This window comes from Loxodonta africana, chromosome 10, assembly GCF_030014295.1.
Source record: "Loxodonta africana isolate mLoxAfr1 chromosome 10, mLoxAfr1.hap2, whole genome shotgun sequence".
Taxonomy (NCBI): domain Eukaryota; kingdom Metazoa; phylum Chordata; class Mammalia; order Proboscidea; family Elephantidae; genus Loxodonta; species Loxodonta africana.
The window spans coordinates 34,269,578-34,281,641 of NC_087351.1; positions in this window are offsets into that span (position 1 = coordinate 34,269,578).

The window sequence follows — 12,064 nt, forward strand, 5'->3', positions numbered from 1 at the left end:
TGGTACATGTAGAAACTGTCTTATTGGTGTATGTTTTGCTGTGTATATTCTCAACAACAAAATAGATAAAATTATTTTTTAAAAAAAGAATCACTTGTCGAAAGAGTCCAAGGATAAACTGGAGGATGGAGTATGTACGGGTTTCCTGGGGCTGCCATAACAAGCTACCACACATAAGGTGCCTTCAAACAACAGAAATTTATTTTAGTATAGAGGCTGTTGTTGTTAGGTGCCGCTCAGTCAATTTTGACTCATAGTGACCCCATGTGACAGAGTAGAACTGCGTCATAGGATTTTCTTGGCTGTAATCTTTATGGAAGCAGATCACCAGGTCTTTCTCCCGCAGAGCTGCTTGGTGGGTTCGAACCGCCAGCCCTTCAGTTAGCAGCCAATTAGTTAACCATTGTGCCGTCTTGTTATGGAGACTAGAAGTGTGAAATCAAGGTTTCAGCCTTCAGTTCCCTCTGCAGGGTCTGAGGGAGAATCTGTTCTGTGCCTCCCTCCTAGCTTTTGGTGGTTGCTGACAACCCTTGGTGTTTCTTGGCTTCCTCCCAGTTGTATCATTACAGTCTCTGCCTCCATCCTCATATAGTTCTCTCCTCTCCATCTGTGATTTCTCCTCTTCTTATAAGGACATTTATTATGGGATTTAGGGCCCACCCAGATAATGCAGCATGATCTTGTCTCAAGATCCTTAACTTATTTACAGCCACAAAGACCATTTTTCCAAATAAGGTCACATTCACAGATTCTGGATGGACATATCTTTTAGGAGGCCACCATTCAACCCACTATAGAGTAGATAAAGTTTAAGGTTCATCTAACCCTGAGCTTCTAGGATCCTACATTATTTATACTAAAGCATATGTGACTGATGTTCAATGCTTCCCTAAAAGAAGTTTTTAAAGGGCAATGAACATCTATTAACTGGTGAAAGATGAGGGAAGAAAAAAAAAAAATTAGCAATGAGTACTACGAGAACCGACCAATCAAAACACAGAAGCAAGGTTTAAGCCAGCTTCCAGGAGCAAGCTATACCAGACATTCAGCCTTTAGTTACTGGATCACAGGGAGGTCAGAGTAGGGAGCTATCCCAGGAGGCTGAGGGTAGTATCTATTTACCAGCAGATGCAGAAACATTTCAACTTTTTTTTTTTAATTAACTTTTATTGAGCTTCAAGTGAACGTTTACAAATCAACTCAGACCGTCACATATAAGTTTATATACATCTTACTCCGTATTCCCACTTGCTCTCCCCCTAATGAGTCAGCCCTTCCAGTCTCTCCTTTCATGACAATTTTGCCAGCTTCCAACTCTCTCTATCCTCCCATCCCCCCTCCAGACAGGAGATGCCAACACAGTTTCAAGTGTCCACCTGATATAATTAGCTCACTCTTCATCAGCATCTCTCTCCTACCCACTGTCCAGTCCCTTTCATGTCTGATGAATTGTCTTCGGGGATGGTTTCTGTCCTGTGCCAACAGAAGGTTTGGGGACCATGACCACCAGGATTCCTATAGTCTCAGTCAGACCATTAAGTATGGTCTTTTTATGAGAATTTGGGGTCTGCATCCCACTGATCTCCTGCTCCCTCAGGGGTCCTCTGCTGTGCTTCCTGTCAGGGCAGTCATCGATTGTGGCCGGGCACCAACTGGTTCTTCTGGTCTCAGGATGATGTAAGTCTCTGGTTCATGTGGCCCTTTCTGTCTCTTGGGCTCTTAGTTGTCGTGTGGCCTAGGTGTTCTTCATTTTCCTTTGCTCCAGCTGGGTTGAGACCAATTGATGCATCTTAGATGGCCGCTTGTTAGCATTTAAGACCCCAGGCACCACATTTCAAAGTGGGATGCAGAATGTTTTCATAATAGAATTATTTTGCCAATTGACTTAGAAATCCCCTTAAACCATGTTCCCCAAACCCCTGCCCCTGCTCCGCTGACCTTTGAAGCATTCATTTTATCCCGGAAACTTCTTTACTTTTGGTCCAGTCCAACTGAGCTGACCTTCCATGTATTGAGTATTGTCCTTCCCTTCACCTAAAGCAGTTCTTATCTACTAATTAATCAGTAAAAAACCCTCTCCCCCCTCCCTCCCTCCCCACCTCGTAACCACAAAAGTAGGTGTTCTTCTCAGTTTATACTATTTCTCAAGATCTTATAATAGTGGTCTTATACAATATTTGTCCTTTTGCCTCTGACTAATTTCACTCAGCATAATGCCTTCCAGGTTCCTCCATGTTATGAAATGTTTCACAGATTCGTCACTGTTCTTTGTCGATGCATAGTATTCCATTGTGTGAATATACCACAATTTATTTACCCATTCATCCGTTGATGGACACCTTGGTTGCTTCCAACTTTTTGCTATTGTGAACAGAGCTGCAATAAACATGGGTGTGCATATATCTGTTTGTGTGAAGGCTCTTGTTTCTCTAGGGTATATTCCGAGGAGTGGGATTTCTGGGTTGTATGGTAGTTCTATTTCTAACTGTTTAAGATAACGCCAGATAGATTTCCAAAGTGGTTGTACCATTTGACATTCCCACCAGCAGTGTATAAGAGTTCCAATCTCTCCGCAGCCTCTCCAACATTTATCATTTTGTGTTTTTTGGATTAATGCCAGCCTTGTTGGTGTGAGATGGAATCTCATCGTGGTTTCAATTTGCATTTCTCTAATGGCTAATGATCGAGAGCATTTTCTCATGTATCTGTTAGCTGCCTGAATATCTTCTTTAGTGAAATGTGTGTTCATATCCTTGGCCCACTTCTTGATTGGGTTGTTTGTCTTTTTGTGGTTGAGTTTTGACAGAATCATGTAGATTTTAGAGATCAGGCGCTGGTCGGAGATGTCATAGCTGAAAATTCATTCCCAGTCTGTAGGTGGTCTTTTTGTTCTTTTGGTGAAGTCTTTAGATGAGCATAGGTGTTTGATTTTTAGGAGCTCCCAGTTATCGGGTTTCTCTTTGTCATTTTTGGTAATGTTTTGTATTCTGTTTATGCGTTGTATTAGGGCTCCTAGGGTTGTCCCTATTTTTTCTTCCATGATCTTTATCGTTTTAGTCTTTATGTTTAGGTCTTTGATCCACTTGGAGTTAGTTTTTGTGCTTGGTGTGAGGTATGGGTCCTGTTTCATTTTTTTGCAAATGGATATCCAGTTATGCCAGCACCATTTGTTAAAAAGGCTATCTTTTCCCCAATTAACTGACACTGGGCCTTTGTCAAATATCAGCTGCTCATATGTGGATGGATCTATGTCTGGGTTCTCAATTCTGTTCCATTGGTCTATGTGTCTGTTGTTGTACCAGTACCAGGCTGTTTTGACTACTGTGGCTGTATAATAGGTTCTGAAATAGGTAGAGTGAGACCTTCCACTTTCTTCTTCTTTTTCAGTAATGCTTTGCTTGTCCGAGGCTTCTTTCCCTTCCATATGAAGTTGGTGATTTGTTTCTCTATCACCTTTAAAAATGACATTGGAATTTGAATCGGAAGTGCATTGTATGTGTAGATGGCTTTTGGTAGAATAGACATTTTTACTCTGTTAAGTCTTCCTATCCATGAGCAAGGTATGTTTTTCCACTTAAGTAGGTCCTTTTGAATTTCTTGTAGTAGAGCTTTGTAGTTTTCTTTGTATAGGTCTTTTACATCCTTGGTAAGATTTATTCCTAAGTATTTTATCTTCTTGGGGGCTACTGTGAATGGTATTGATTTGGTTATTTCCTCTTCGGTGTTCTTTTTGTTGATGTAGAGGAATCCAAGTGATTTTTGTATGTTTATCTTATAACCTGAGACTCTGCCAAACTCTTCTATTAGTTTCAGTAGTTTTCTGGAGGATTCCTTAGGGTTTTCTGTGTATAAGATCATGTCATCTGCAAATAGAGATAATTTTACTTCCTCCTTGCCAATCCGGATGCCCTTTATTTCTTTGTCTAGCCTAATTGCCCTGGCTAGGACTTCTAGCACGATGTTGAATGAGAGCGGTGATAAAGGGCATCCTTGTCTGGTTCCCGTTCTCAAGGGAAATGCTTTCAGGTTCTTTCCATTTAGAGTGGTGTTGGCTGTTGGCTTTGCATAGATGCCCTTTATTATGTTGAGGAATTTTCCTTCAGTTCCTATTTTGGTGAGAGTTTTTATCATAAATGGGTGTTGGACTTTGTCAAATGCCTTTTCTGCATCAATTGATAAGATCATGTGGTTTTTGTCTTTTGTTTTATTTATGTGGTGGATTACATTAATGGTTTTTTTGATATTAAACCAGCCTTGCATACCTGGTATAAATCCCACTTGATTGTCCTGAATTATTTTTTTGATATGTTGTTGAATTCTATTGGCTAGAATTTTTTTTTTATTGACTTTTATTAAGCTTCAAGTGAACGTTTACAACTCCAGTCAGTCTGTCACATATAAGTTTACATACATCTCACTCCCTACTCCCACTTGCTCTCCCCCTCTTGAGTCAGCCCTTTCAGTCTCTCCTTTTGTGAGAATTTTTCCAACTTCCCTCTCTCTCTATCCACCCATCCCGCCTCCAGACAAGAGTTGCCAACACAATCTTAAGTGTCCACCTGATATAATTAGCTCACTCTTCATCAGCGACTCTCTCCCACCCGCTGACCAGTCCCTTTCATGTCTGATGAGTTGTCTTCGGGGATGGTTCCTGTCCTGTGCCAACAGAAGGTCTGGGGACCATGGCCGCCGGGATTCCTCTAGTCTCAGTCAGACCATTAAGTTTGGTCTTTTTATGAGAATTTGGGGTCTGCATCCCACTGATCTCCTGCTCCCTCAGGGGTCGTCTGCTGTGCTCCCTGTCAGGGCAATCATCGATTGTGGCCGGGCACCAACTGGTTCTTCTGGTCTCAGGATGATGTAGGTCTCTGGTTCATGTGGCCCTTTCTGTCTCTTGGGCTCTTAGTTGTTGTGTAGCCTTGGTGTTCTTCATTTTCCTTTGCTCCAGGTGGGTTGAGACCAATTGATGCATCTTAGATGGCCGCTTGTTAGCATTTAAGACCCCAGGCGCCACATTTCAAAGTGGGATGCAGAATGATTTCATAATAGAATTATTTTGCCAATTGACTTAGAAGTCCCCGCAAACCATGTTCCCCAGACCCCCGCCCCTGCTCCGCTGACCTTTGAAGCATTCATTTTATCCCGGAAACTTCTTTGTTTTTGGTCCAGTCCAACTGAGCTGACCTTCCATGTATTGAGTGTTGTCTTTCCCTTCACCTAAAGCAGTTCTTATCTACTGATTAATCAATAAAAAACCCTCTCCCACCCTCCCTCCCTCACCCCCTCGTAACCACAAAAGTATGTGTTCTTCTCAGGTTTACTATTTCTCAAGATCTTATAATAGTGGTCTTATACAATATTTGTCCTTTTGCCTCTGACTAATTTCGCTCAGCATAATGCCTTCCAGGTTCCTCTATGTTATGAAATGTTTCAGAGATTCGTCACTGTTCTTTATCAATGCGTAGTATTCCATTGTGTGAATATACCACAATTTATTTACCCATTCATCCGTTGATGGACACATTGGTTGCTTCCAACTTTTTGCTATTGTGAACAGAGCTGCAATAAACATGGGTGTGCATATATCTGTTTGTATGAAGGCTCTTGTATCTCTAGGGTATATTCCGAGGAGTGGGATTTCTGGGTTGTATGGTAGTTCTATTTCTAACTGTTTAAGATAACGCCAGATAGATTTCCAAAGTGGTTGTACCATTTGACATTCCCACCAGCAGTGTATAAGAGTTCCAATCTCTCCGCAGCCTCTCCAACATTTATTATTTTGTGTTTTTTGGATTAATGCCAGCCTTGCTGGTGTGAGATGGAATCTCATCGTAGTTTCAATTTGCATTTCTCTAATGGCTAATGATTGAGAGCATTTTCTCAAGTATCTATTGGCTGCCTAAATATCTTCTTTAGTGAAATGTGTGTTCATATCCTTGGCCCACTTCTTGATTGGGTTGTTTGTCTTTTTGTGGTTGAGTTTTGACAGCATCATGTAGATTTTAGAGATCAGGCGCTGGTCGGAGATGTCATAGCTGAAAATTCATTCCCAGTCTGTAGGTGGTCTTTTTGTTCTTTTGGTGAAGTCTTTAGATGAGCATAGGTGTTTGATTTTTAGGAGCTCCCAGTTATTGGGTTTCTCTTCATCATTTTTGGTAATGTTTTGTATTCTGTTTATACCTTGTATAAGGGCTCCTAGGGTTGTCCCTATTTTTTCTTCCATGATCTTTATCGTTTTAGTCTTTATGTTTAGGTCTTTGATCCACTTGGAGTTAGTTTTTGTGCATGGTGTGAGGTATGGGTCCTGTTTCATTTTTTTGCAAATGGATATCCAGTTATGCCAGCACCATTTGTTAAAAAGGCTATCTTTTCCCCAATTAATTGACACTGGTCCTTTGTCAAATATCAGCTGCTCATATGTGGATGGATCTATGTCTGGGTTCTCAATTCTGTTCCATTGGTCTATGTGTCTGTTGTTGTACCAGTACCAGGCTGTTTTGACTACTGTGGCTGTATAATAGGTTCTGAAATAGGTAGAGTGAGACCTTCCACTTTCTTCTTCTTTTTCAGTAATGCTTTGCTTGTCCGAGGCTTCTTTCCCTTCCATATGAAGTTGGTGATTTGTTTCTCTATCACCTTTAAAAATGACATTGGAATTTGAATCGGAAGTGCATTGTATGTGTAGATGGCTTTTGGTAGAATAGACATTTTTACTCTGTTAAGTCTTCCTATCCATGAGCAAGGTATGTTTTTCCACTTAAGTAGGTCCTTTTGAATTTCTTGTAGTAGAACTTTGTAGTTTTCTTTGTATAGGTCTTTTACATCCTTGGTAAGATTTATTCCTAAGTATTTTATCTTCTTGGGGGCTACTGTGAATGGTATTGATTTGGTTATTTCCTCTTCGGTGTTCTTTTTGTTGATGTAGAGGAATCCAAGTGATTTTTGTATGTTTATTTTATAACCTGAGACTCTGCCAAACTCTTCTATTAGTTTCAGTAGTTTTCTGGAGGATTCCTTAGGGTTTTCTGTGTATATAATCATGTCATCTGCAAATAGTGATAACTTTACTTCCTCTTTGCCAGTCCGGATACCTTTTATTTTTTTGTCTAGCCTAATTGCCCTGGCTAGGACTTCTAGCACGATGTTGAATGAGAGCGGTGATAAAGGGCATCCTTGTCTGGTTCCCGTTCTCAAGGGAAATGCTTTCAGGCTCTCTCCATTTAGAGTGATATTGGCTGTTGGCTTTGCATAGATGCCCTTTATTATGTTGAGGAATTTTCCTTCAATTCCTATTTTGATGAGAGTTTTTATCATAAATGGGTGTTGGACTTTGTCAAATGCCTTTTCTGCATCAATTGATAAGATCATGTGGTTTTTGTCTTTTGTTTTATTTATGTGATGGATTACATTAATGGTTTTTCTGATATTAAACCAGCCTTGCATACCTGGTATAAATCCCACTTGATCATGGTGAATTATTTTTTTGATGTGTTGTTGGAATTTATTGGCTAGAATTTTGTTGAGGATTTTTTCATCTATCTTCACGAGGGATATAGGTCTATAATTTTCTTTTTTTGTAATGTCTTTACCTGGTTTTGGTATCAGGGAGATGGTGGCTTCATAGAATGAGTTGGGTAGTATCCTGTCCTTTTCTATGCTTTGGAATACCTTCAGAAATAGTGGTGTTAACTCTTCTCTGAAAGTTTGGTAGAACTCTGCAGTGAAGCTGTCCGGGCCAGGGCTTTTTTTTGGGGGGAGTTTTTTGATTACCATTTCAATCTCTTTTTTTGTTATGGGTCTATTTAGTTGTTCTGCTTCCGAATGTGTTAGTTAAGGTAGGTAGTGTTTTTCCAGGAATTCATCCATTTCTTCTAGGTTTTCAAATTTGTTAGAGTACAATTTTTCATAATAATCTGATATGATTCTTTTAATTTCATTTGGTTCTGTTGTGATGTGGTCCTTCTCGTTTCTTATTCGGGTTATTTGTTTCCTTTCCTGTATTTCTTTAGTCAGTCTAGCTAATGGTTTATCAATTTTGTTAATTTTTTCAAAGAACCAGCTTTTGGCTTTGTTAATTCTTTCAGTTGTTTTTCTGTTCTCTAATTCATTTAGTTCAGCTCTAATTTTTATTATTTGTTTTCTTCTGGTGCCTGATGGATTCTTTTGTTGCTCACTTTGTATTTGTTCAAGTTGTAGGGACAGTTCTCTGATTTTGGCTCTTTCTTCTTTTTGTATGTGTGCATTTATCGATATAAATTGGCCTCTGAGCACTGCTTTTGCTGTGTCCCAGAGGTTTTGATAGGAAGTATTTTCATTCTCGTTGCTTTCTATGAATTTCCTTATTCCCTCCTTGATGTCTTCTATAACCCAGTCTTTTTTCAGGAGGGTATTGTTCAGTTTCCAAGTATTTGATTTCTTTTCCCTAGTTTTTCTGTTTTTGATTTCTAGTTTTATTGCCTTGTGGTGTGAGAAGGTGCTTTGTAATATTTCGATGTTTTGGGTTCTGCAAAGGTTTGTTTTATGACCTAACATGTGGTCTATTCTAGAGAATGTTCCATGTGCGCTAGAAAAAAAAGTATACTTTGCAGCAGTTGGGTGGAGAGTTCTGTATAAGCCAATGAGGTCAAGTTGGTTGATTGTTGTAAGTAGATCTTCCGTGTCTCTATTGAGCTTCTTACTGGATGTCCTGTCCTTCTCCGAAAGTGGTGTGTTGAAGTCTCCTACTATAATTGTGGAGGTATCTATCTCGCTTTTCAATTTTGTTAAAATTTGATTTATGTATCTTGCAGCCCTGTCATTGGGTGCATAAATATTTAATATGGTTATGTCTTCCTGATCAATTGTCCCTTTTATCATTATATGGTGTCCTTCTTTATCCTTTGTGGTGGATTTAAGTCTAAAGTCTATTTTGTCAGAAATTAATATTGCTACTCCTCTTCTTTTTTGCTTATTGTTTGCTTGATATATTTTTTTCCATCCTTTGAGTTTTAGTTTGTCTCTGTCTCTAAGTCTAAGGTGTGTCTCTTGTAGGCAGCATATAGATGGATCATGTTTCTTTATCCAGTCCGTGACTCTCTGTCTCTTTATTGGTGCATTTAGTCCATTTACATTCAGGGTAATTATAGGTAAATAAGTTTTTAGTGCTGTCATTTTGATGCCTTTTTATGTGTGTTGTTGACAAGTTCATTTTTCCACTTACTTTTTTGTCCTGAGACGTTTTTCTTAGTAAATTGTGAGATCCTCATTTTCATAGTGTTTGACTTTATGTTAGTTGAGTCGTTACGTTTTTCTTGGCTTTTATCTTGAGTAATAGAGTTGTTATACCTTTTTGTGGTTACCTTATTATTTACCCCTATTGTTCTAAGTAAAAACCTAACTTGTATTGTTCTCTATCGCCTTGTATCACTCTCCATATGGCGGTTCTATGACATCTGTATTTAGTCCCTCTTTTTGATTATTGTGATCTTTTACATATTGACTTCCATGATTCCCTGTTATGTGTATTTTTTTTTTAATTAATCTTAATTTGTTTGTTTTTGTGTTTTCCCTATTTCAGTTGATATCAGGACGTTCTGTTTGTGTCCTTGTGTTGTGCTGGTATCTGATATTATTGGTTTTCTGACCAAACAATATCCTTTAGTATTTCTTGTAGCTTTGGTTTGGTTTTTGCAAATTCTCTAAACTTGTGTTTATCTGTAAATGTCTTAATTTCGTCTTCATATTTCAGAGAGAGTTTTGCTGGATATATGATGCTTGGCTGGCAGTTTTTCTCCTTCTGTATATGTCATCCCATTCCCTTCTTGCCTGCATGGTTTCTACTGAGTAGTCTGAACTTATTCTTATTGATTCTCCCTTGAAGGAGACCTTTCTTTTCTCCCTGGCTGCTTTTAAAATTTTCTCTTTATCTTTGGTTTTGGCGAGTTTGATGATAATATGTCTTGGTGTTTTTCTTTTTGGATCAATCTTAAATGGGGTTCGATGAGCATCTTCGATAGATATCCTTTCGTCTTTCATGATGTCAGGGAAGTTTTCTGTCAGGAGTTCTTCAACTATTTTCTCTGTGTTTTCTGTCCTCCCTCCCTGTTCTGGGACTCCAATCACCCGCGGGTTATCCTTCTTGATAGAGCCCCACATGATTCTTAGGGTTCCTTCATTTCTTTTAATTCTTTTATCTGATTTTTTTTCAGCTATGTTGGTGTTAATTCCCTGGTCCTCCAGATGTCCCAGTCTGCATTCTATGTCAGACTGGGACATAGAATGTCTCAGTCTGCTCCTCTGACTTCCTCTTGCGTTGTCTAATTCTGTAATTTTATTGTTAATCTTTTGGATTTCTACATGCTGTCTCTCTATGGATTCTTGCAACTTATTAATTTTTCCACTATGTTCTTGAATAATCTTTTTGAGTTCTTCTACTGTTTTATCAGTGTGTTCCTTGGCTTTTTCTGCAGTTTGCCTTATTTCGTTTCTGATGTCCTGAAGCATTCTGTAAATTAGTTTTTTATATTCTGTATCTGATAATTCCAGGATTGTATCTTCATTTGGGAAAGATTTTGATTCTTTTGTTTGGGGGGTTGTAGAAGCTGTCATGGTCTGCTTCTTTATGTGGTTTGATATCGACTGCTGTCTCTGAGCCATCACTGGGAAACTTGTTTTTCCAGAAATTCCACTGACTGGGATGCTGGCTTCAGGCTCCGAAAACAATCGCTGCTTCCCCGTATTAGTTCGTTCTCTGTCTCTAAATCTGTGTTTGTTGTTCAGGGTTTGTAGATTGTTATGTATGTGATCAATTCACTTGTTTTTCTGTGACTTTGTTGCAAGAGGGATCCGAGGTAGCGTCTGCCTAGTCCGCCATCTTGGCCCCGCCCCTTGGCTAGAATTTTGTTGAGGATTTTTGCATCTATGTTCATGAGGGATATAGGTCTGTAATTTCTTTTTTTGTAATGTCTTTACCTGGTTTTGGTATCAGGGAGATGGTGGCTTCATAGAATGAGTTGGGTAGTATTCTGTCATTTTCTATGCTTTGAAATACCTTTAGTAGTAGTGGTGTTAACTCTTCTCTGAAAGTTTGGTAGAACTCTGCAGTGAAGCCGTCCAGGCCAGGGCTTTTTTTGAGGGGGAGTTTTTTGATTACCATTTCAATCTCTTTTTTTGTTATGGGTCTATTTAGTTGTTCTGCTTCCGAATGTGTTAGTTTAGGTAGGTAGTGTTTTTCCAGGAATTCATCCATTTCTTCTAGGTTTTCAAATTTGTTAGAGTACAATTTTTCATAATAATCTGATATGATTCTTTTAATTTCATTTGGTTCTGTTGTGATGTGGTCCTTCTCATTTCTTATTCGGGTTATTTGTTTCCTTTCCTGTATTTCTTTAGTCAGTCTAGCTAATGGTTTATCAATTTTGTTAATTTTTTCAAAGAACCAGCTTTTGGCTTTGTTAATTCTTTGAATTGTTTTTCTGTTCTCTAATTCATTTAGTTCAGCTCTAATTTTTATTATTTGTTTTCTTCTGGTGCCTGATGGATTCTTTTGTTGCTCACTTTGTATTTGTTCAAGTTGTAGGGACAGTTCTCTGATTTTGGCTCTTTCTTCTTTTTGTATGTGTGCATTTATCGATATAAATTGGCCTCTGAGCACTGCTTTTGCTGTGTCCCAGAGGTTTTGATAGGAAGTATTTTCATTCTCGTTGCATTCTGTGAATTTCCGTATTCCCTCCTTGATGTCTTCTATAACCCAGTCTTTTTTCAGGAGGGTATTGTTCAGTTTCCAAGTATTTGATTTCTTTTCCCTAGTTTTTCTGTTATTGATTTCTAGTTTTATTGCCTTGTGGTCTCAGAAGATGCTTTGTAATATTTCGATGTTTTGGGTTCTGCAAAGGTTTGTTTTATGACCTAACATGTGGTCTATTCTAGAGAATGTTCCATGTGCGCTAGAAAAAAAAGTATACTTTGCAGCAGTTGGGTGGAGAGTTCTGTATAAGTCAACGAGGTCAAGTTGGTAGATTGTTGTAATTAGGTCTTCCGTGTCTCTATTGAGCTTCTTACTGGATGTCCTGTCCTTCTCCGAAAA